The sequence below is a fragment of the Megalobrama amblycephala genome, unplaced genomic scaffold, assembly GCF_018812025.1.
Source record: "Megalobrama amblycephala isolate DHTTF-2021 unplaced genomic scaffold, ASM1881202v1 scaffold265, whole genome shotgun sequence".
NCBI lineage: Eukaryota > Metazoa > Chordata > Actinopteri > Cypriniformes > Xenocyprididae > Megalobrama > Megalobrama amblycephala.
Genome location: NW_025953341.1, coordinates 89,512 through 111,411, shown reverse-complemented (window position 1 = coordinate 111,411; position 21,900 = coordinate 89,512). Strand labels below are relative to the sequence as shown.

Here is a 21,900-nt window from a genome sequence, read left to right as displayed (position 1 = left end):
GAAAGCACTAGAGTGAATTAAAGTTCAGTAAGAAAGGAGTCATTCCAACATTGCAACATTGCATTCAGACATAGCATTCAGACCACAGAATGCTATGCTAGCCACTAGCCCTTTAGCAATGCTACTAGCTTTACATAGACTGTAATGCAACCGTGCTAGATTTAGCTAGCTCAGCTTGTGCTAAGCTTTGTTTACACACAGTTGATTATGGCGCTGGCAGACTGCGCATGCGCACTTAAAGGTTACCCCGGGAAAGGTTTCTTAGGGCTTCCGGGTTACAGCTGTCACTGTCGTGGTGACCGTGACGCACCACAAAGAATACCCTTGTTCTATACTCTTTGCACACAGATAACAAACATACAAAATCACATTAATCATTGAACTGACGGCGCAGTTCTCAATGACAATGAACCATTCAGCTTCTCATGTTTCCGAGCTGAACAACCCCCACACGTTAGAGTGAGGCACATTAATCCACAGATTTTTCTGCAATTAATAATAGTAACATTACTGAGATCTCGGCGATCTGAATTATTCGTGTCAGTTTCTGGACACGCAACAACATGCAGGATTTACTGCAACAAATTACTTGATCAAGAATTTTCAAAATAATCCCATTCAAATCAGACTCAGACACGTATAGTGTTTAGAGTATTGATATCTCATCTCACGAATGAGCGGATATAGGCGGCACATTATGTAGCTACTCTCTAATGTGACCATGCAGGGATTTTAGCTTAGTTGAAATAACATTGGAACACGCAATATTATCCACTATAGCTAAGGCCTTAAAGAACAAAGCAAGGAACACGCTCACTCTGTCCTGGTGCGCTCTCAGGCGACTTTCCTTTTGTCTTGGCAGACAATCTTAGATTCATTTACTGTAGTTTTAACAACAACAACAACAAAACGTACAGACAAACAACTCGAGTTCAGATTTCATTCATCCACAGCGCCTTATGTGCAATCATTGTTATGACAATCAAAAAGCCTCGTTTCTGTTTCTAATCTATCTTCCGGATCAAGAAAAGATACAATCACACAAGTTACTTGTTTTGTGTACAAATTAGATTAAACTGCACGAATTTTTCTCCACCATTATGTAAGGACTTAGCCTATTTATTAGCTCAATTTAATTGTTACAGGGAATAAGAATTGAATCAACTGTAAATGATTCACTGTAAATGATTCAGGATTAATATTTAACACTTCATCAATTATTCGTCCAGCGAAAATTGAGGTTAGAGTATTTTACCAATTCTGGATAAAATATTATTCTGCGGCCAACAGTAACAATATTTTATTATGATTATTGTTATTATTGTAATTATTATATTATAAGCAAGAGGTAACTTGATCTTTAAGTTTAAGACAGTAATTTGATACACAGCACAAGAAACTCGTATATGTGAAAATCAAAACAAGATTTATTGACTACTTCTAATGATTACAGGAAACTAAGGCTAACACACACACACACACACACACACACATACATGCACACACATTTGCGGAGTTGATGAGTTATGAAAAGTCCCAAGTTCAGTGCTAACTTAACTCATAACCTGAGGAAAATCACAAAAGCAGAGCTTTGGCTTGATTCTTTAGGTTTAAAGGAGTTTCACCAGTTTCCAGCAAGAGAGAGAGAAGTTTGCTTGTACCTGCGTTTGCTGTGACAGCTGAGGTAATCGGGTTGTTCCGTGACTCGTGTACAGCGGAATCCCGTTCTGGATTGGCTGTCTTTCAGGTGACGTCTTCTCGGGAAAGCCCTGTGGGTTGCGCGGAAGCTTTGAAGGATGCTGCTGGCTGAGCGTCTGGCTTGAGCGGCTCTCTTCTTGGGAGACTTTGGTCAGATATTTCACGAAGTGTTTTGGAGTCTGGATGTGACGGCTGTCGAATGATCAGCGGCGCAGCTCGTGGTTGAAGTCGGGTGTTCGATGGAAAATCAGCCCCGGTCAATCAGTTATCAATGACCCATGCGACTTTTCCGCCGTGGTCAAAGTAGCGGTGTTTCGGCTACCGGCTTCTGACCGATTTCTGACTGACTTCGGACTTCCAGTTTCTGACATTAGCTTGTTCGGACAGCATAGTTTTAAGGGAGCGATCCTCCAATGAGACGTTGCTACGGAGATTAGACACGCCTCGTCTATTGTCTATTGATCACATCGCGTGATATCTGCAGAACATTCTCCTGTTTTATTAACAACTTTATAAAGTTTCTTAATATTTTCCTGATACTGAATTTCAATGTTTCATTCACACAGAATTACACAGAATTATAAATTCTGCATTTAGAACTCAAACATGGCACACTTCTTACACACATATTACTAGACTGACCTAATTAAAACAATGATTACAATAATGCATTTGAAGAAAACCCACATATTGAATACATTGAATAGACATGTTAGTAATTACATCATGGCATGTATTATTCTGTATATAGTTAATACTTTAAGTAATCGACAATTGTCCCTTTTGAGATTCAAGATTGAGTTCTTAAGCATAGTTTAAACTTTGACCGGAGTCACGAGTGACCGGGTCACGATGGACGGTCAACACAAGGGAGGTATTGATAGGACAGATTCGTCTTTAAATCCGTTGATGGGTCTTTTCCTGTTCCGTCCGATAATACAAGAGGGTTTTGTGAGAGAATCAATAGATTTAATGTGATCAGATCCACGTGATGGGTTCTGATTAGTTTATTGCTGATGAGCTAAGAAGTCCTTTAGACAGAGTCCTTTGTTAAAAGAAGTCACGTCATCACTCCGGTTAAGGCTAGGCGTTTCCTGTCAGGAAATGGATCTTTTGGACCAAAATGAAGCTTTGTTCAATCATGTTGTTCATTGATAAAGTCATTGGTAGGTTCTGTCGAGCAATGCCCTACACTTCATAAATATTTTGAATATTATGTAAACATATGGTTCAGATCACTCAAACCATATATGAAAATAGAACAGTCCAGTGAAATCGGTCACCAGTGAAGTCTGGATGTCATCTAATGGAAAAGTTTGCACCCAAAAAAATCATACTAAAGTTCTTTTTTTGAGATATAAACCTAAAACATAACAAAATATTACCAAAAAAAATCTTATTACAGTGGCATGAAAAAGTATGTGAACCCCTTGCAGAATCTGTGAAAATGAGAATTATTTTAATAAAATAAGAGGGATAATAAAAAATGCATGTTATTTTTTGTTTAGTACTGTCCTGAGTAAGACATTTTACATAAAAGATGTTTGCATTTAGTTCACAAGACAAAACAATAGCTGAATTTATTAAAATAACCCCATTCATAAGTATGTGAACCATTGATTCTCAATACTGTGTGTGGTTACCTGATGATCCACGACTGTTTTTTTGTTTTGTGATGGTTGTTCATGAGTCTCTTGTTTGTCCTGAGCAGTTAAACTGAGCTCTGTTCTTCAGAAAAATCCTCCAGCTCCTGCAGATTCATCAGTTTTCAAGCATTTTTGCATATTTGAACCCTTTCCAGCAGTGACTGTAGGATTTTGAGATCTGTGTTTTCATACTGATCTGTGATCTGTGTTTTCATTCCTCCGTCAGGGAACGAGGGATACATATGTAACAGAGTTTTTTTGGTGTTTTCTTCCCCCCACAGTGGATGCATAATATGTTCATATTCCATATTAAAGACATGGAATCAGTAATTTAGCATACCTCCTGACCAAAATTACTGTCACAGATGATTTTTATCATAATAATTTATCATAATAATAATAATCATAAGACCTTTCTAGTGATTTATCACATAGGCTGCCACATGTTAACAGGTAACCCTGCAGTTTTTCATAAAATAAATTTTCTATAAATTAAAATTATTATTTTCTAATTATTATATTGTAATATTTATTAGGTATGTATTGGTATCGGAGCCGATACTGAGCTCGGGTCGTACTCGTAAAATTGGCATTGGCATTGAAAGAAATTGCCCACAGAAATGCACAAAATATATTTGTCTGTTTCTCTTTGCAAGACACGCAAAAACTTGCTTGAGCAATAGATACATTTACTTGGCCATTAACATCTGCCCAGATATATCTGGCATCCCATTTTTGCATGACAATATTAACTAGAATAATCAGCGCTCTCCTCTGGTGACCGTGTTATTATACAAATGACAAAAAACAGGTTCTCTTGTAATGTGATGTTATTTTGTTTGAAATTTTGTATTATTAATAAAGTAATAGGAAGACAAGATGGGTTGTTCTTTGTTCAAAACCGATATTGGAACACTCCTCATACAATTATAGTGTTGTTTCCCATAAATAAACAATAACACTGTAATATTTCACTGTTGGTATTATTATTTGATTATTTCTTTGGTTTGGTATAGTGGAAATATGTTTGAGCTTTGACATCTTTGTGACAAGAAGATAAAAATGTTTCTTCATAATGTCTTTTCAAGTTACAGTTATTCATAAGTATGAGCAAGCTGGCCCAAAATAATTAGTCTGTGTCGTGTTCACATGAAAAAATGATCACATGACAAAAAAGTACAGGTATATCGATATTGGCGAGTACCAGAAAGAAAATATCAGTACTTATAGTCCTTAAAGTGGTATCGCCGCATCCCTTATATTTATCCTTTGTCACGTGTAGTTAAACACGCAAGAGTCAAATATAAGCAAATAACAGTCTTTTAATCACAAAGGAGATTAAAAGCACGCAGGAGAATAGGAATCAAAACTACACACGTGACACAAACACCGGAACTAAGAACAAAGGAACTAACTCAAACTGAGGGCTTATATAAATAGAGCAAACAAAGAGAGTCAATTAATGAATAACAGGTGAGTGGGATGAATCAACCAAAGGAACAAACAGACACACACACACAGGGAAACATGGAATGAAAACATAACCCTGACATTATTAAATACTCTATATTTTTAATAATGTAAGTGTTTTCCTCAAATCGTGCAGCCTAGTTGAAAGTCAGCTTTTTGGTCCTGTCCACCTTAGAAAGGATTGAGCTGGTTCTAACTAACGAAGATTTCCAAGAATTACCAAAAGTCTAACAAGTGCTGATACTTTGTGCAAGTCTGAGGTACATACTGGAAATATACTTGTTATGACTAGCATTATTATTAAAACATGCAAAAGACTTTCTGTTAAAAGATGTACTGTAACAGGTGCAAAAAATAATGTTGTAAAATTGTCCAAGATACAGACTGCTAGTCAGTCATATAGTTTATGCTATTTGACATGCAGGATCATAGAATGAAACTGTGACAACACTTAAGTTAACACCATTAACTTAAAGGCAGGGTGGGTGATTTGTTCCAGAAACATTTTTTGTTATGCTAGTTGAAAGTCTCTTCACATCCTGATAGCAATCACTAAGTTGTGGTCTAAATGTATTTATATGTGTATATATATATATATATATATATATATATCATCTGTGGAAGCTGTAGGACCATAAAATGTTTGTCAATGTGTTTTGAAGGAGGAGTGGCTTTTGGAGATGCTCTGAAGGGAGGATGGAATCTTGTGCATTTAAAGCTAGCTCGCTATTGTTAGCCTCTCCGAAAATGTCCTACCCTAGCAAACGAAAAGAAATCAGCAATTTGCGTTCACACATAGGCTTTATTTGACTTTGTAGGAGTGGCGTCATTGTGTGATGACATAAAAAAGAACTGCTTAATGTTTGTTTTTTTGTTTTTTTCCCATGGAAAAATAAAACTGGTTCATGTAAACGAACCATCCAAAAAGAACTGGTTTGTGGAAATGAATATGATTCTTGCCATCACTATTCTAGCTTAAAAAAAGGAATACTCAAGGACCAGACATGCACAATGTTGTTGTAGTTCCTTTGTTATTGTTCTATGATGCAGTCTTCATAAAAAGTGCTTTTGTAGTCTATTAACACTGGGCAGCCAACTCATCTTGACTGAGAGGGCGGGATAGACTGGGTGAGGGGGCGTCGCCTAGTGACGCCGGTCCTATGATTATGGCGTCATTAAACGTACGTCACGGCAAATCAATCTCACATGCAAGACTGACATATATAAACTGAAATCTCTCTGTCTCACTTTAACTGTCACTGTGATTATTTACTTCGGCAAAAGTGCTTTATTAAGATTTTTGGTGCCATCTGTCTGCTAGACACACATGAATGTGGACATTGGCCGTGACGCTGCAGCACGATGATGTTTTCCTCCCCCGCCCCTCTCGTGCGCACTCTCCCGCAAATAAACCGCTGTGAGTCATCGAAGTACTTCTGCTCATCCATTCACAGATATACGCCAGCAGGTTCCAGAAAACCAGCCTGTTCTTTATGCATTTAAACGCGCATAGTGTGTTCCAAACATAATTATCGATTCACAATTTGCCTGTATTGTGTAGAACATATAATTATTTTTGTTCACCAAGTACAGTAGCTGCTTACAAACGAAGTATATTAAAAGTTATGATCAGTCGAAAACAAAATCGATATGAGGAGCCAAGGGCGTAGATTTGGTTTGAACATTGGGGGGGTTGAACGTTGGTATGCTGCCTGTTTTTTTTTTTTATGTCTATTGTTATTGAATAATTTCTATCTGTATCTATCTATGTATCTATCTATCCATCTCCATTTATATATCGTTTGATTAAAAATGAGTTGAAATGAACACATGCTTTAACTGATTACAAATTCAACATATACAAATATGAAAGAGACAACATTTAGACATTTATTTTAAGATTTTTACATTCCACCTTAATGCATTTAAATTTTTTTGAAAGGGAAACACATCGGCTCTTGAACAACAGTAAACATGAAATTTAGATACACCACCAACGACGTTTACTCAAATAAAACTCTCTTTGTCCAAGTGACTTGAAACTTTGTACAGTTGTTAACACCTTCTAGATCTACAAAGAAAAAAAAAAAACTGGAGTGATATCTTGTTTTTATGTTAGTGTAAAAAAAAAGGTCACACTCAGGGTCTTCGGGGTCTCCACAGACCACAGGCAGCAAAATGTAATTTTGTAACAAAATAATTGTTTTGTTTTTTAATAAAACAAATGTAATTTTACTCTGTTTATTAATGTTTTTACTTCATATTTGTGCAGTTTTTGGAGGATTTATCATTTCTTTAAATTTATATAATTTTTTTTTATACAAAAACAGCTTTTTATGTAAAATTCACTTTATAAAAGACCCACACTTCTAACTTTCATTCATGTGGATCACATGGATAATTTGACATGGTTTAGTGTTATTTTTGCCCATCTTTTGGAAAATGCAGTTTTAAAAGTAAAAAAATATATATATCACTTTATCCAGTAGATGCTGCAGAGCTCCACTATTTGCTATTTGACTGACTGAAAGATGTCTTTTCTAAAGTTTTTTTTTTTTTTTATCTAAATGTTATGAAATCACAAATAATAAAAATAAAGTTTTTCTAAAATGTTGATTTTGAGGATGAATTTTGTCCAATTTCTCATCATAATGTAACAATATTGAAAAACTGATTTTTTTCATTACAAAAAATACAAAACTTTGACAAAAAGTAGCCTTTATTGTTATAATTGTGATTTCATAATATTTAGATATGAATCCAACTGAAAATACTTGTGTAAAGAGTCTTTCAGTCAGTCAAACAGCAAATAGTGGAGCTCTGCAGCATCTACTGGTAAAGGTGATATTTTTTTACTTTTATAACTGCATTTTCCAAAAGATGGGCAAAAATCTCACACTAAACCATGTCAAATTATCCATGTGATCCCCATGAATGAAATTTAGAAATGTGGGGTCTTTTATATAGTGAATTTTACATAAAGCTGTTTTTGTATAAAAACCTATTTAAAAAATATTTTTTAATTTATTTATATAATTTTTAAAAAATATGATAAATCATCCAAAAACTGTACAAACAAGGAGTAAAAACATTAATAAACAGAGTAAAATTACATTTGTTTAAAAAAACAAAACAAAACAAGTATTTTGTTACAAAATAGCATTTTGTTGCCTGGAGTCTCTGGAGACCCCGAAGACCCTGAGTGTACTTCCCAAACGAAGACCGCACAAGGGTTAAATGAAAGCTCCAAATATCTGCTTGCGTCTCTCACAAGCATCAACAAATTCTTGGCACACCAAGTTGTTGTTAAGGAGGTCCAACATGTCTTGGTGGACATGACAAACTGCCACATGATTCTGTCTCTTTTGTGACATACTTGAGCGTAGCCAAGTTTTTAACCTTCTCAGGGCGCTAAAGCTCCTTTCTGCTTCAGAAGATGACACTGGTACAACCAGAAGCAACCTGACCAGAGTTTCCACTTCACTGAAAAGGCCACGGACTTCCACTGACAAACCTTTAAGAATGTTTGCTGCTTCCATACTGGATCCAAATGGGTAGTTATGCCTAAACATTGGTAACTGAACTGCAAGCAACTGGCTGTTGATCTCAGGATACTCACAACACACTGAATCAATTTGTCCAGTGAGCAGAGTGTCCTCTAGTTTCTGCAAGGTCAGCAGATCTTCTTGATGAAAACGTTCATTGAGCTCTGACTCAACAACATCAAGCACCTGATAAAACTCAACTCTGTAATACTCTGTTGCAGTTTTTGGCTTGTATGTGCTTGCGTCTGTACTAAAACGCTTAGGAAGTCGCCTTGGTTCTGGGACTTTGATAGGCTCTAGATTTAGAGAATTCACAATCACATTTGCTTGCTCAAAAAGACTTTGAAAGGCATCTTCATTTCTTTTTTCTTTCAAGACAGACTGAACACAAGAAATGGCAGCTTTCATGCCAGAGATAGTCTGTGTCTTTCTTTGGAGAGAAGCATTCAGACACTCCAATTCTCCAATCACAGCTCCTGCCAACACAAGACCCAGTAAGGTCTGGCCTTTGAGAAATTGTTGGTGCAAGCCATTGGCGGTGGCTGCACTAGGAGCATTACTGTTTGACATTTTCTCTAAGGAAGTGAGCACAGAATCATACTGCTTGAGAACAGATGTTACTGCTTGGTGTCGCACTGTCCATCGTGTTTGACAAAGAGGCTTTAGAGTGCTTGCGATACCATGATCTGCCCTAGCAATCTGGTTAAACTTTTCTTTGAATTTACCAGACAGGCTATACAGATTTCCTAGCTGATGCACCCAGTCAAGAGAATCTCGCAGCAGTTTTGAAGCTGTGCATGCCTTTTGGGTAACTAGGTTTACACAATGTGCTCCACAGTGCACATATAAAGATAAAGGCTGTTTCTTTTTGATTACAGCCTGTGCTCCTGAGTATTTGCCAGACATATTGGCTGCACCATCATATGTCTGGCCACGCAATCCAGATAATGGCAAATGTAATCGAGAGAGTACATCCATTGCCATTTTCGCAAGACTCTCTCCTGTAGTTTCTGTCACTGCATAAAAACCAATGAATTCCTCATGAGGAATCAAGTCATGGTCAACATAACGAAGACAAATAGACTCTTGCTCTGTACCTGAGACATCTTGTGTTCCGTCAACAATTAAGGCAAACTGAGTAACAGGAAGGGATCGAATGTTATTAGCTATTCCTCTGATGATGTCGTTGCTCATTATGCCAAGTAGTTCATTCTGAATCTGAGGATTTGTGTAATTATGCTTTTGTGCTAGCCACTTGTCAAGGGCTGGATCATCTGCTGCCATGCATTTTAGAAGTTGGGAAAAATTCCCCCTCTCTTCAGCATGGCCTCTCAATGCAATACCTTGTCGAGCCAAATACTGAATACTTCCTACAATCTTTAGCAATGTATTTCTTGCTTCTTCCTGTTGTCTAGAAACAACTGAGGAAAGTTGTGATGCTATGCTGTTTGTTTCCTGAGCATACACAGTTGTTGCATGGCAGTGGGATTGGCTTTTAGCATGGGCTGTAAACTTTTCAACTGCCTTTTTCCAGTTCCTAAAACCAGTACTCACAAACGCAGGATCCATCTTAGAGGCAAGCATTGTCTTCTTTGAGAGGACTTTCGCACAATAAAAGCATAAAACCCCTTTTAATGTGGTACTGTAATGCAGCCATGGGAACATCTGAAACCATTTTTGCTGAAAGTGTAGCGCATAGTTTGCTCTAGTCTGTACTTCTATAAACTTGGGATCAGGATGTGCAGGCTTTAAGCAAGTGACGATTTCTGAATCTTCTCTGTCCCTGTTGTCTGTGCTCAGCTGGTCTCTAACATTAGGTTCCTTCTGAAACTGACATTACACACAACACTGTTACACACTAAATAGTTCCCTAGTATATTGTGTACAGTATAGAAAATTGTACATTTAGTTTGTCATATCAAAAATTCTTCCCTATCAGAAATGTTTTATTCTTACCTGCTCATCTGAAATTGCTGTTTGACTATTGTCCTCACCCTGTCCCTCACTCTTTCCCTCACTGTGATGTACACATATTACAGTTTTAGCCGAATTTATTGACTGAATGAACTTTTCATTAGTGTTTGTATGTCATTACCTGATCAGATGTTCTTCCTGTCCTTCTTTAGATTGGTTTAATCTGCTGCTACTTTCACATTGGATCTGATATAAGAACAAAACCACTAAGACATACAGCTAAAATACCAAAAACTAAATTACATTTGACTATTTGTAACATTTAATTTGACTATTTTTAATTGACCAAGTAATCCTCGTTAAATAAAACTCATAAAAATCACAGCATACTTTTAAAGATGTATAATAATCTGATGATAAACATTCTTGAACATTTCTGTACCCCTCCCTGTTTTCTTACCCGTTTGTCTGAAAGAGCAGCCTGTCTGTTGTCTTCTCCCTGTTTCTCACTGTGATACAGAAAAGCCGGAATGTAAAACAGTTTCTTGACAGCCTTAATAGGAACTTGACTTAGTATAAAGCTGTTTACTGGAGTCTTTAAAGGGATAGTTCACCCAAAAATTTAAATTTGATGTTTATCTGCTTACCCCCGGGGCATCCAAGATGTAGGTGACTTTGTTTCTTCAGTAGAATCACAAATGATGATTTTTAACTCGAACTGTTGCCGTCTGTCAGTCTTATAATGCGTGTCAATGGTAACACAATTTATAAGAGTCAAAAAACATGCCCAGACAAATCCAAATTAAACCCTGCGGATTCGTGACGGACACATTGATGTCCTAAGACACGAAACGATCGGTTTGTGCGAGAAACCGAACAGTATTCATATAATTTTTTACCTCTAATACACCACTATGTCCAACTGCGTTCAGCACTCGCTTAGTGAGGTCTGATCGCGCTCTGACAACGGCAGTGATGTCTCGTGCTTATACAGTACTTCAATGAGCGCTAGACATCACTGCTGCTGTCAGAGCGCGATCAGGCATCACTAAGCGAGTGCTGAATGCAGTTGGACATAGTGGTGTATTAGAGGTAAAAAATGATATAAATACTGTTTGGTTTCTCGCATAAACCGATCGTTTCGTGTCTTAAGACATCAATGTGTTGTCATGGGCCGCCACAGGGTTTAATTTGGATTTGTCTGTGCATATTTTTGACTCTTATAGATTGTGTTACCATTCACAAGCATTATACCGCTGACAGACCGCAATGGTTGCAGTTAAAAATCATCATTTGTGATCTACTGAAGAAACAAAGTCACCTACATCTTGGATGCCCTGGGGGTAAGCAGATTAGATAAACATAAAATTTTCATTTTGGGGTGAACTATCCCTTTAAAACATTAAAAGCATTAATGTATAGCCTAACTTTACAAAGCTGCTGTTTTTCTATACTTTTTCCTATTTTATTTTATTGATTGAATGGCATCTTCTTTACCTGATCACCTGCTCCTCCTCTCCCTCTGCTGACTTTTCTACCCTGCTGCTACATTTACCTCGAATCTGTTATAAAAACATGTTAAGAGCTTATACACCTCATAACGTTATGAAATGTGTATAATCATTCATCAAATTTTAACATAGTAGTACGTTAGAGATTATAAAAAGAAAGAAATTAAGTATTGAAACCGCCAATAGGCGGCAGCGATTCACTGTTTCAATGAGTGAGCCACTTAAATCGTTCATTCATCCAATTCGTTCAAAAGTCAGATTAATTTAGGAAGAAAACAAACACCGATGTGAATACTCATTGATAATTACAGAGACTATTGAAAAATGAACTAGCAAAACAGACGGTTGTTTTGGCAACTTGTTATACTGATAGTTAGCTAAATACATTGCAATGGATTAGCTAGCTAAAATATATGTGGTGTGTACTTAGCTATTACACAATATTCTCATACCTCATTCTCAGTACATGCTTTATGTTTTTTTGCGTCCCTCTCTGACCAGCAGTTAAATATAGTCCGCTGTGCAGCGCTTCTCTTCATTTTTGGCGTTACCCGTGTGCTCTCCCATTCAAACACTCGCGTTGCTTTGGTGAAAGTGCGATTCATTGGTTGGGCGTTACCAATCGGTTCAATGGAGGGGGAGTATTTTTTGTCTAATTTAATATGACAAACTCATATTTGATTAGAAACAAAATTAGTGTTACAAAATAAATGAATTCTACATATTTTTCATTTGATCTACTGTGATTTTTCTGAATTAGGGAAGCCCAAATCCTAATTAATGACTAATGAAATTAAAATTTCAAAGCAATAATGATTAGTTAATGATTAAAATTGCCAGATGTTTGTAAGCAACTACCATTAAATTAATCCACAAATATCCATACCATATGAAAGCTAAACTGAAATTGATTATGAACTTGATTTTCAATTAAAATTGAAATCGAATTAAAGTTTCCAATCAAAAATTCATATTCCCAGATGTCATCAAAATCTACGAGAGCAATTATAAATAACAGGAAATGTCCTCAAAAGTAATCAGGATGATTGCTAATTACTAAAACAAAACAGTGTTTAACTGACAAGAGTAAATTTAGGAGAGAGAACTCTCAAACAAATGATATTAAAAACCAGGTTTATTAATTTAACATTTGTTAAGTTCTTTCAAATGGGAGGAGATGAGAAAAGATAAGATGTGTAAGTTAGACAGAGAGGGAGGTGAAAGCACTAGAGTGAATTAAAGTTCAGTAAGAAAGGAGTCATTCCAACATTGCAACATTGCATTCAGACATAGCATTCAGACCACAGAATGCTATGCTAGCCACTAGCCCTTTAGCAATGCTACTAGCTTTACATAGACTGTAATGCAACCGTGCTAGATTTAGCTAGCTCAGCTTGTGCTAAGCTTTGTTTACACACAGTTGATTATGGCGCTGGCAGACTGCGCATGCGCACTTAAAGGTTACCCCGGGAAAGGTTTCTTAGGGCTTCCGGGTTACAGCTGTCACTGTCGTGGTGACCGTGACGCACCACAAAGAATACCCTTGTTCTATACTCTTTGCACACAGATAACAAACATACAAAATCACATTAATCATTGAACTGACGGCGCAGTTCTCAATGACAATGAACCATTCAGCTTCTCATGTTTCCGAGCTGAACAACCCCCACACGTTAGAGTGAGGCACATTAATCCACAGATTTTTCTGCAATTAATAATAGTAACATTACTGAGATCTCGGCGATCTGAATTATTCGTGTCAGTTTCTGGACACGCAACAACATGCAGGATTTACTGCAACAAATTACTTGATCAAGAATTTTCAAAATAATCCCATTCAAATCAGACTCAGACACGTATAGTGTTTAGAGTATTGATATCTCATCTCACGAATGAGCGGATATAGGCGGCACATTATGTAGCTACTCTCTAATGTGACCATGCAGGGATTTTAGCTTAGTTGAAATAACATTGGAACACGCAATATTATCCACTATAGCTAAGGCCTTAAAGAACAAAGCAAGGAACACGCTCACTCTGTCCTGGTGCGCTCTCAGGCGACTTTCCTTTTGTCTTGGCAGACAATCTTAGATTCATTTACTGTAGTTTTAACAACAACAACAACAAAACGTACAGACAAACAACTCGAGTTCAGATTTCATTCATCCACAGCGCCTTATGTGCAATCATTGTTATGACAATCAAAAAGCCTCGTTTCTGTTTCTAATCTATCTTCCGGATCAAGAAAAGATACAATCACACAAGTTACTTGTTTTGTGTACAAATTAGATTAAACTGCACGAATTTTTCTCCACCATTATGTAAGGACTTAGCCTATTTATTAGCTCAATTTAATTGTTACAGGGAATAAGAATTGAATCAACTGTAAATGATTCACTGTAAATGATTCAGGATTAATATTTAACACTTCATCAATTATTCGTCCAGCGAAAATTGAGGTTAGAGTATTTTACCAATTCTGGATAAAATATTATTCTGCGGCCAACAGTAACAATATTTTATTATGATTATTGTTATTATTGTAATTATTATATTATAAGCAAGAGGTAACTTGATCTTTAAGTTTAAGACAGTAATTTGATACACAGCACAAGAAACTCGTATATGTGAAAATCAAAACAAGATTTATTGACTACTTCTAATGATTACAGGAAACTAAGGCTAAACACACACACACACACACACACACACATACATGCACACACATTTGCGGAGTTGATGAGTTATGAAAAGTCCCAAGTTCAGTGCTAACTTAACTCATAACCTGAGGAAAATCACAAAAGCAGAGCTTTGGCTTGATTCTTTAGGTTTAAAGGAGTTTCACCAGTTTCCAGCAAGAGAGAGAGAAGTTTGCTTGTACCTGCGTTTGCTGTGACAGCTGAGGTAATCGGGTTGTTCCGTGACTCGTGTACAGCGGAATCCCGTTCTGGATTGGCTGTCTTTCAGGTGACGTCTTCTCGGGAAAGCCCTGTGGGTTGCGCGGAAGCTTTGAAGGATGCTGCTGGCTGAGCGTCTGGCTTGAGCGGCTCTCTTCTTGGGAGACTTTGGTCAGATATTTCACGAAGTGTTTTGGAGTCTGGATGTGACGGCTGTCGAATGATCAGCGGCGCAGCTCGTGGTTGAAGTCGGGTGTTCGATGGAAAATCAGCCCCGGTCAATCAGTTATCAATGACCCATGCGACTTTTCCGCCGTGGTCAAAGTAGCGGTGTTTCGGCTACCGGCTTCTGACCGATTTCTGACTGACTTCGGACTTCCAGTTTCTGACATTAGCTTGTTCGGACAGCATAGTTTTAAGGGAGCGATCCTCCAATGAGACGTTGCTACGGAGATTAGACACGCCTCGTCTATTGTCTATTGATCACATCGCGTGATATCTGCAGAACATTCTCCTGTTTTATTAACAACTTTATAAAGTTTCTTAATATTTTCCTGATACTGAATTTCAATGTTTCATTCACACAGAATTACACAGAATTATAAATTCTGCATTTAGAACTCAAACATGGCACACTTCTTACACACATATTACTAGACTGACCTAATTAAAACAATGATTACAATAATGCATTTGAAGAAAACCCACATATTGAATACATTGAATAGACATGTTAGTAATTACATCATGGCATGTATTATTCTGTATATAGTTAATACTTTAAGTAATCGACAATTGTCCCTTTTGAGATTCAAGATTGAGTTCTTAAGCATAGTTTAAACTTTGACCGGAGTCACGAGTGACCGGGTCACGATGGACGGTCAACACAAGGGAGGTATTGATAGGACAGATTCGTCTTTAAATCCGTTGATGGGTCTTTTCCTGTTCCGTCCGATAATACAAGAGGGTTTTGTGAGAGAATCAATAGATTTAATGTGATCAGATCCACGTGATGGGTTCTGATTAGTTTATTGCTGATGAGCTAAGAAGTCCTTTAGACAGAGTCCTTTGTTAAAAGAAGTCACGTCATCACTCCGGTTAAGGCTAGGCGTTTCCTGTCAGGAAATGGATCTTTTGGACCAAAATGAAGCTTTGTTCAATCATGTTGTTCATTGATAAAGTCATTGGTAGGTTCTGTCGAGCAATGCCCTACACTTCATAAATATTTTGAATATTATGTAAACATATGGTTCAGATCACTCAAACCATATATGAAAATAGAACAGTCCAGTGAAATCGGTCACCAGTGAAGTCTGGATGTCATCTAATGGAAAAGTTTGCACCCAAAAAAATCATACTAAAGTTCTTTTTTTGAGATATAAACCTAAAACATAACAAAATATTACCAAAAAAAATCTTATTACAGTGGCATGAAAAAGTATGTGAACCCCTTGCAGAATCTGTGAAAATGAGAATTATTTTAATAAAATAAGAGGGATAATAAAAAATGCATGTTATTTTTTGTTTAGTACTGTCCTGAGTAAGACATTTTACATAAAAGATGTTTGCATTTAGTTCACAAGACAAAACAATAGCTGAATTTATTAAAATAACCCCATTCATAAGTATGTGAACCATTGATTCTCAATACTGTGTGTGGTTACCTGATGATCCACGACTGTTTTTTTGTTTTGTGATGGTTGTTCATGAGTCTCTTGTTTGTCCTGAGCAGTTAAACTGAGCTCTGTTCTTCAGAAAAATCCTCCAGCTCCTGCAGATTCATCAGTTTTCAAGCATTTTTGCATATTTGAACCCTTTCCAGCAGTGACTGTAGGATTTTGAGATCTGTGTTTTCATACTGATCTGTGATCTGTGTTTTCATTCCTCCGTCAGGGAACGAGGGATACATATGTAACAGAGTTTTTTTGGTGTTTTCTTCCCCCCACAGTGGATGCATAATATGTTCATATTCCATATTAAAGACATGGAATCAGTAATTTAGCATACCTCCTGACCAAAATTACTGTCACAGATGATTTTTATCATAATAATTTATCATAATAATAATAATCATAAGACCTTTCTAGTGATTTATCACATAGGCTGCCACATGTTAACAGGTAACCCTGCAGTTTTTCATAAAATAAATTTTCTATAAATTAAAATTATTATTTTCTAATTATTATATTGTAATATTTATTAGGTATGTATTGGTATCGGAGCCGATACTGAGCTCGGGTCGTACTCGTAAAATTGGCATTGGCATTGAAAGAAATTGCCCACAGAAATGCACAAAATATATTTGTCTGTTTCTCTTTGCAAGACACGCAAAAACTTGCTTGAGCAATAGATACATTTACTTGGCCATTAACATCTGCCCAGATATATCTGGCATCCCATTTTTGCATGACAATATTAACTAGAATAATCAGCGCTCTCCTCTGGTGACCGTGTTATTATACAAATGACAAAAAACAGGTTCTCTTGTAATGTGATGTTATTTTGTTTGAAATTTTGTATTATTAATAAAGTAATAGGAAGACAAGATGGGTTGTTCTTTGTTCAAAACCGATATTGGAACACTCCTCATACAATTATAGTGTTGTTTCCCATAAATAAACAATAACACTGTAATATTTCACTGTTGGTATTATTATTTGATTATTTCTTTGGTTTGGTATAGTGGAAATATGTTTGAGCTTTGACATCTTTGTGACAAGAAGATAAAAATGTTTCTTCATAATGTCTTTTCAAGTTACAGTTATTCATAAGTATGAGCAAGCTGGCCCAAAATAATTAGTCTGTGTCGTGTTCACATGAAAAAATGATCACATGACAAAAAAGTACAGGTATATCGATATTGGCGAGTACCAGAAAGAAAATATCAGTACTTATAGTCCTTAAAGTGGTATCGCCGCATCCCTTATATTTATCCTTTGTCACGTGTAGTTAAACACGCAAGAGTCAAATATAAGCAAATAACAGTCTTTTAATCACAAAGGAGATTAAAAGCACGCAGGAGAATAGGAATCAAAACTACACACGTGACACAAACACCGGAACTAAGAACAAAGGAACTAACTCAAACTGAGGGCTTATATAAATAGAGCAAACAAAGAGAGTCAATTAATGAATAACAGGTGAGTGGGATGAATCAACCAAAGGAACAAACAGACACACACACACAGGGAAACATGGAATGAAAACATAACCCTGACATTATTAAATACTCTATATTTTTAATAATGTAAGTGTTTTCCTCAAATCGTGCAGCCTAGTTGAAAGTCAGCTTTTTGGTCCTGTCCACCTTAGAAAGGATTGAGCTGGTTCTAACTAACGAAGATTTCCAAGAATTACCAAAAGTCTAACAAGTGCTGATACTTTGTGCAAGTCTGAGGTACATACTGGAAATATACTTGTTATGACTAGCATTATTATTAAAACATGCAAAAGACTTTCTGTTAAAAGATGTACTGTAACAGGTGCAAAAAATAATGTTGTAAAATTGTCCAAGATACAGACTGCTAGTCAGTCATATAGTTTATGCTATTTGACATGCAGGATCATAGAATGAAACTGTGACAACACTTAAGTTAACACCATTAACTTAAAGGCAGGGTGGGTGATTTGTTCCAGAAACATTTTTTGTTATGCTAGTTGAAAGTCTCTTCACATCCTGATAGCAATCACTAAGTTGTGGTCTAAATGTATTTATATGTGTATATATATATATATATATATATATATATCATCTGTGGAAGCTGTAGGACCATAAAATGTTTGTCAATGTGTTTTGAAGGAGGAGTGGCTTTTGGAGATGCTCTGAAGGGAGGATGGAATCTTGTGCATTTAAAGCTAGCTCGCTATTGTTAGCCTCTCCGAAAATGTCCTACCCTAGCAAACGAAAAGAAATCAGCAATTTGCGTTCACACATAGGCTTTATTTGACTTTGTAGGAGTGGCGTCATTGTGTGATGACATAAAAAAGAACTGCTTAATGTTTGTTTTTTTGTTTTTTTCCCATGGAAAAATAAAACTGGTTCATGTAAACGAACCATCCAAAAAGAACTGGTTTGTGGAAATGAATATGATTCTTGCCATCACTATTCTAGCTTAAAAAAAGGAATACTCAAGGACCAGACATGCACAATGTTGTTGTAGTTCCTTTGTTATTGTTCTATGATGCAGTCTTCATAAAAAGTGCTTTTGTAGTCTATTAACACTGGGCAGCCAACTCATCTTGACTGAGAGGGCGGGATAGACTGGGTGAGGGGGCGTCGCCTAGTGACGCCGGTCCTATGATTATGGCGTCATTAAACGTACGTCACGGCAAATCAATCTCACATGCAAGACTGACATATATAAACTGAAATCTCTCTGTCTCACTTTAACTGTCACTGTGATTATTTACTTCGGCAAAAGTGCTTTATTAAGATTTTTGGTGCCATCTGTCTGCTAGACACACATGAATGTGGACATTGGCCGTGACGCTGCAGCACGATGATGTTTTCCTCCCCCGCCCCTCTCGTGCGCACTCTCCCGCAAATAAACCGCTGTGAGTCATCGAAGTACTTCTGCTCATCCATTCACAGATATACGCCAGCAGGTTCCAGAAAACCAGCCTGTTCTTTATGCATTTAAACGCGCATAGTGTGTTCCAAACATAATTATCGATTCACAATTTGCCTGTATTGTGTAGAACATATAATTATTTTTGTTCACCAAGTACAGTAGCTGCTTACAAACGAAGTATATTAAAAGTTATGATCAGTCGAAAACAAAATCGATATGAGGAGCACATGCGCGTGGCATTCTCAAAAAAACACAGGAAGACAAACGAATGCCTCTTAAACGTTAAAACAAACATGAATCGACAGGTCAGAGGACGTTGCTATGTGTGCACGTGTATGTTAATAAAAAATGATAGCCTATGTGGAATCGACATAACATAAAAATGCTGTCGTCATCGATAGGCTACCCTAAAAGTATTCGCTTACAACTCACAGTTTCTTTCACTGGCATTCACTGATACCATTGTTGCGTTGTCAGTCCAACATCATAAGGTTTTTCAAACTTTGGCAGTGAACAGCTACTGTAGCGAACTAGCCATTCGCTATTCAAACTTGACAGTTGTCAAACCATTAAGTAAAATAATAGGCCTAATAATAATATAATCATAATAGCCTAATAATAAAACAGTCGCTAATGCTTCATTAAATTACAAATATTTAGCTCTGTGCCGAGATTAGAAGTCATAGCCAAGTCGAATGAGTTCAAGTCCACACGAAGATGGGACTTTTCAACTCACCACTCGATGTGCAGAAACGTTAGAGTAGCGGCACGTCAATGTTGATTTCCAGGGTTAATCCGACAGTGATTTTGTCATCGAGTCAGTCGTTTATGGTTCATTAGGCTGAATTCCAAAGCTGGGGAGAGCTGCAGGAGCGCGGTCGCTGTTCAGGCAGATCGTGGTTCTGAAACTCTTAAATATCCCACACCTTCTGCTCTCTCAGAGCCCGGAGCTTAAAGCAGTTTCCATGGCGACCTGGCGTCAGAGTTTTGAGGTAGTCCACGTAGTGCGAGTCACAACAATGGCACATATCAAAAGCCCGCGGAACGAGAGTTAACAGGTGTCAAGAGCGCGCACATGTATGTGCATGTTGTGTTGTTAGACGACAATGATACCTGTGTATCTATTCTAAACATACTCCAGCTGTTAAAAAAAAATCACTACATAAAAGAAGGTTACCATTATGCCATTAAAGGCATCTGACAGAAAAAAAGAAAGAAAGAAAATCGCAGTTTACATTTGTTGATTGTTCTTCGTGTAAAAATGTGATTATATCACAAGCCTCGGTTACAATGTGCTCATGTATGATTACACTTCTTTCTGTGTAAGACTGCATTTGTCACAGTTAAACAGGCTGTTCGGGAAATTCAGATGAATAAGACTTTATCTTTAATCTTTGAACATCTTGTTTTACAAATCATTGATGCAGTTGAAATTAGTAAACAATTTGTAATTCCCATACTGACATTAGTTCTTCTGCATAACTTCTTTTTTGGAAATTCCCTCACTTTATTTTACTTATCTAAAATTATTGTTTTAGCTAATGCTCTCTACCTTTTAAATTTATTTAAATATACGTAATACGATTAATCTACCAAGTATAAACATTTTATTGTTCACAGAAATACTTGTAGTGTGAGGTGTTTTACTGGCAGTGAGCTGCACAGGCGCTGCAGTGCTATGTTATATCAGCCAGCAAGTGACTCATCCCTCTCTTGCTCTCATGATGTAGAGACGCAAAACCAACCATCAATCAACCCCGCCCTCCTGTACACGTCAAGGATAGATCTCTGCAGTGAAAGCCCGGACAGACTTGTCATGTCCAATACATTAGGCACTCCTCACCGAGACTCCAGTTTAGTTGCATTTCTAGACATCTCACCAGAGTATGGATTACAGCCTGATCAAACACGCTAATGTGTAATATTTTACTGAAATAGAGACATATGTATATGTGTATGTATATGTATATGTATATACATATATAAAGTGTTAAGATTTCTCTATTCCATGCAGAAACAGTCCTATTCTTTAAAAGGCTTGTGGCAAGGATACGTTTTAGTTATGAGTGTTTCAAGCAAGCGCTCTCGGTAGATTATGGCAATTTGCGAATTTCCATAAATAAATCCGACGTCACTACGCCTGTACCTAAATGGACTCCAGCACAGTAGGCTATATTAAAAATGTTTTGTTGGCGCCTGGGCTTTCGCTGAGCTCCCGCCCCAATGCGTGTGATGTCACGGAGGACGCCGTCAGTGACGCGGATGACTGCTGTCAGCTGCTTCTCTGGATGTGAGCCGTTTGCTCTGTGAAACCAAAACAAGTTTTTTTTTTTTTTTCTTCTTGTTTTGGTAAGTAGCCTAGACTAATTAATTGTAATTGAGGCGGCTCAACAGACACCTCAGTTGTTCCTTTGCTATTTGACGGTGTAATTCGGTGGGGTTATAAGAATATCTGTGAGTGGCCAGAGTTTTGATTTCAATCTGCGTGAATAGGCATTAAAAACATTAAAAAGCTCAGTTAACCGTTAAAATGCAGTCTCTTTTGTGTAAGTCTGTAAGTCATAAACTGTTAGCTTACACAAAGCTCTTGTTTAAGGGTTATTTAACAGTTTTAAAAAGGCCTATTATTTATAGCCTATCATTAGTCA

At 37.0% G+C, this 21,900-nt stretch overlaps 1 protein-coding gene across 1 annotated transcript in view; it reads right to left on the bottom strand.

Moving 5' to 3' along the window:
• Positions 1 to 20,394, bottom strand: part of LOC125261077 — a 58,396-nt gene extending 38,002 nt beyond the window's left edge. Inside the window, exon 1 of the mRNA XM_048179641.1 lies at positions 19,989 to 20,394. The gene's annotated coding sequence lies outside the window, so the exon portion shown is untranslated. The remainder of the gene's footprint in view (positions 1 to 19,988) is intronic.
• Positions 20,395 to 21,900: the final 1,506 nt, after the last annotated feature.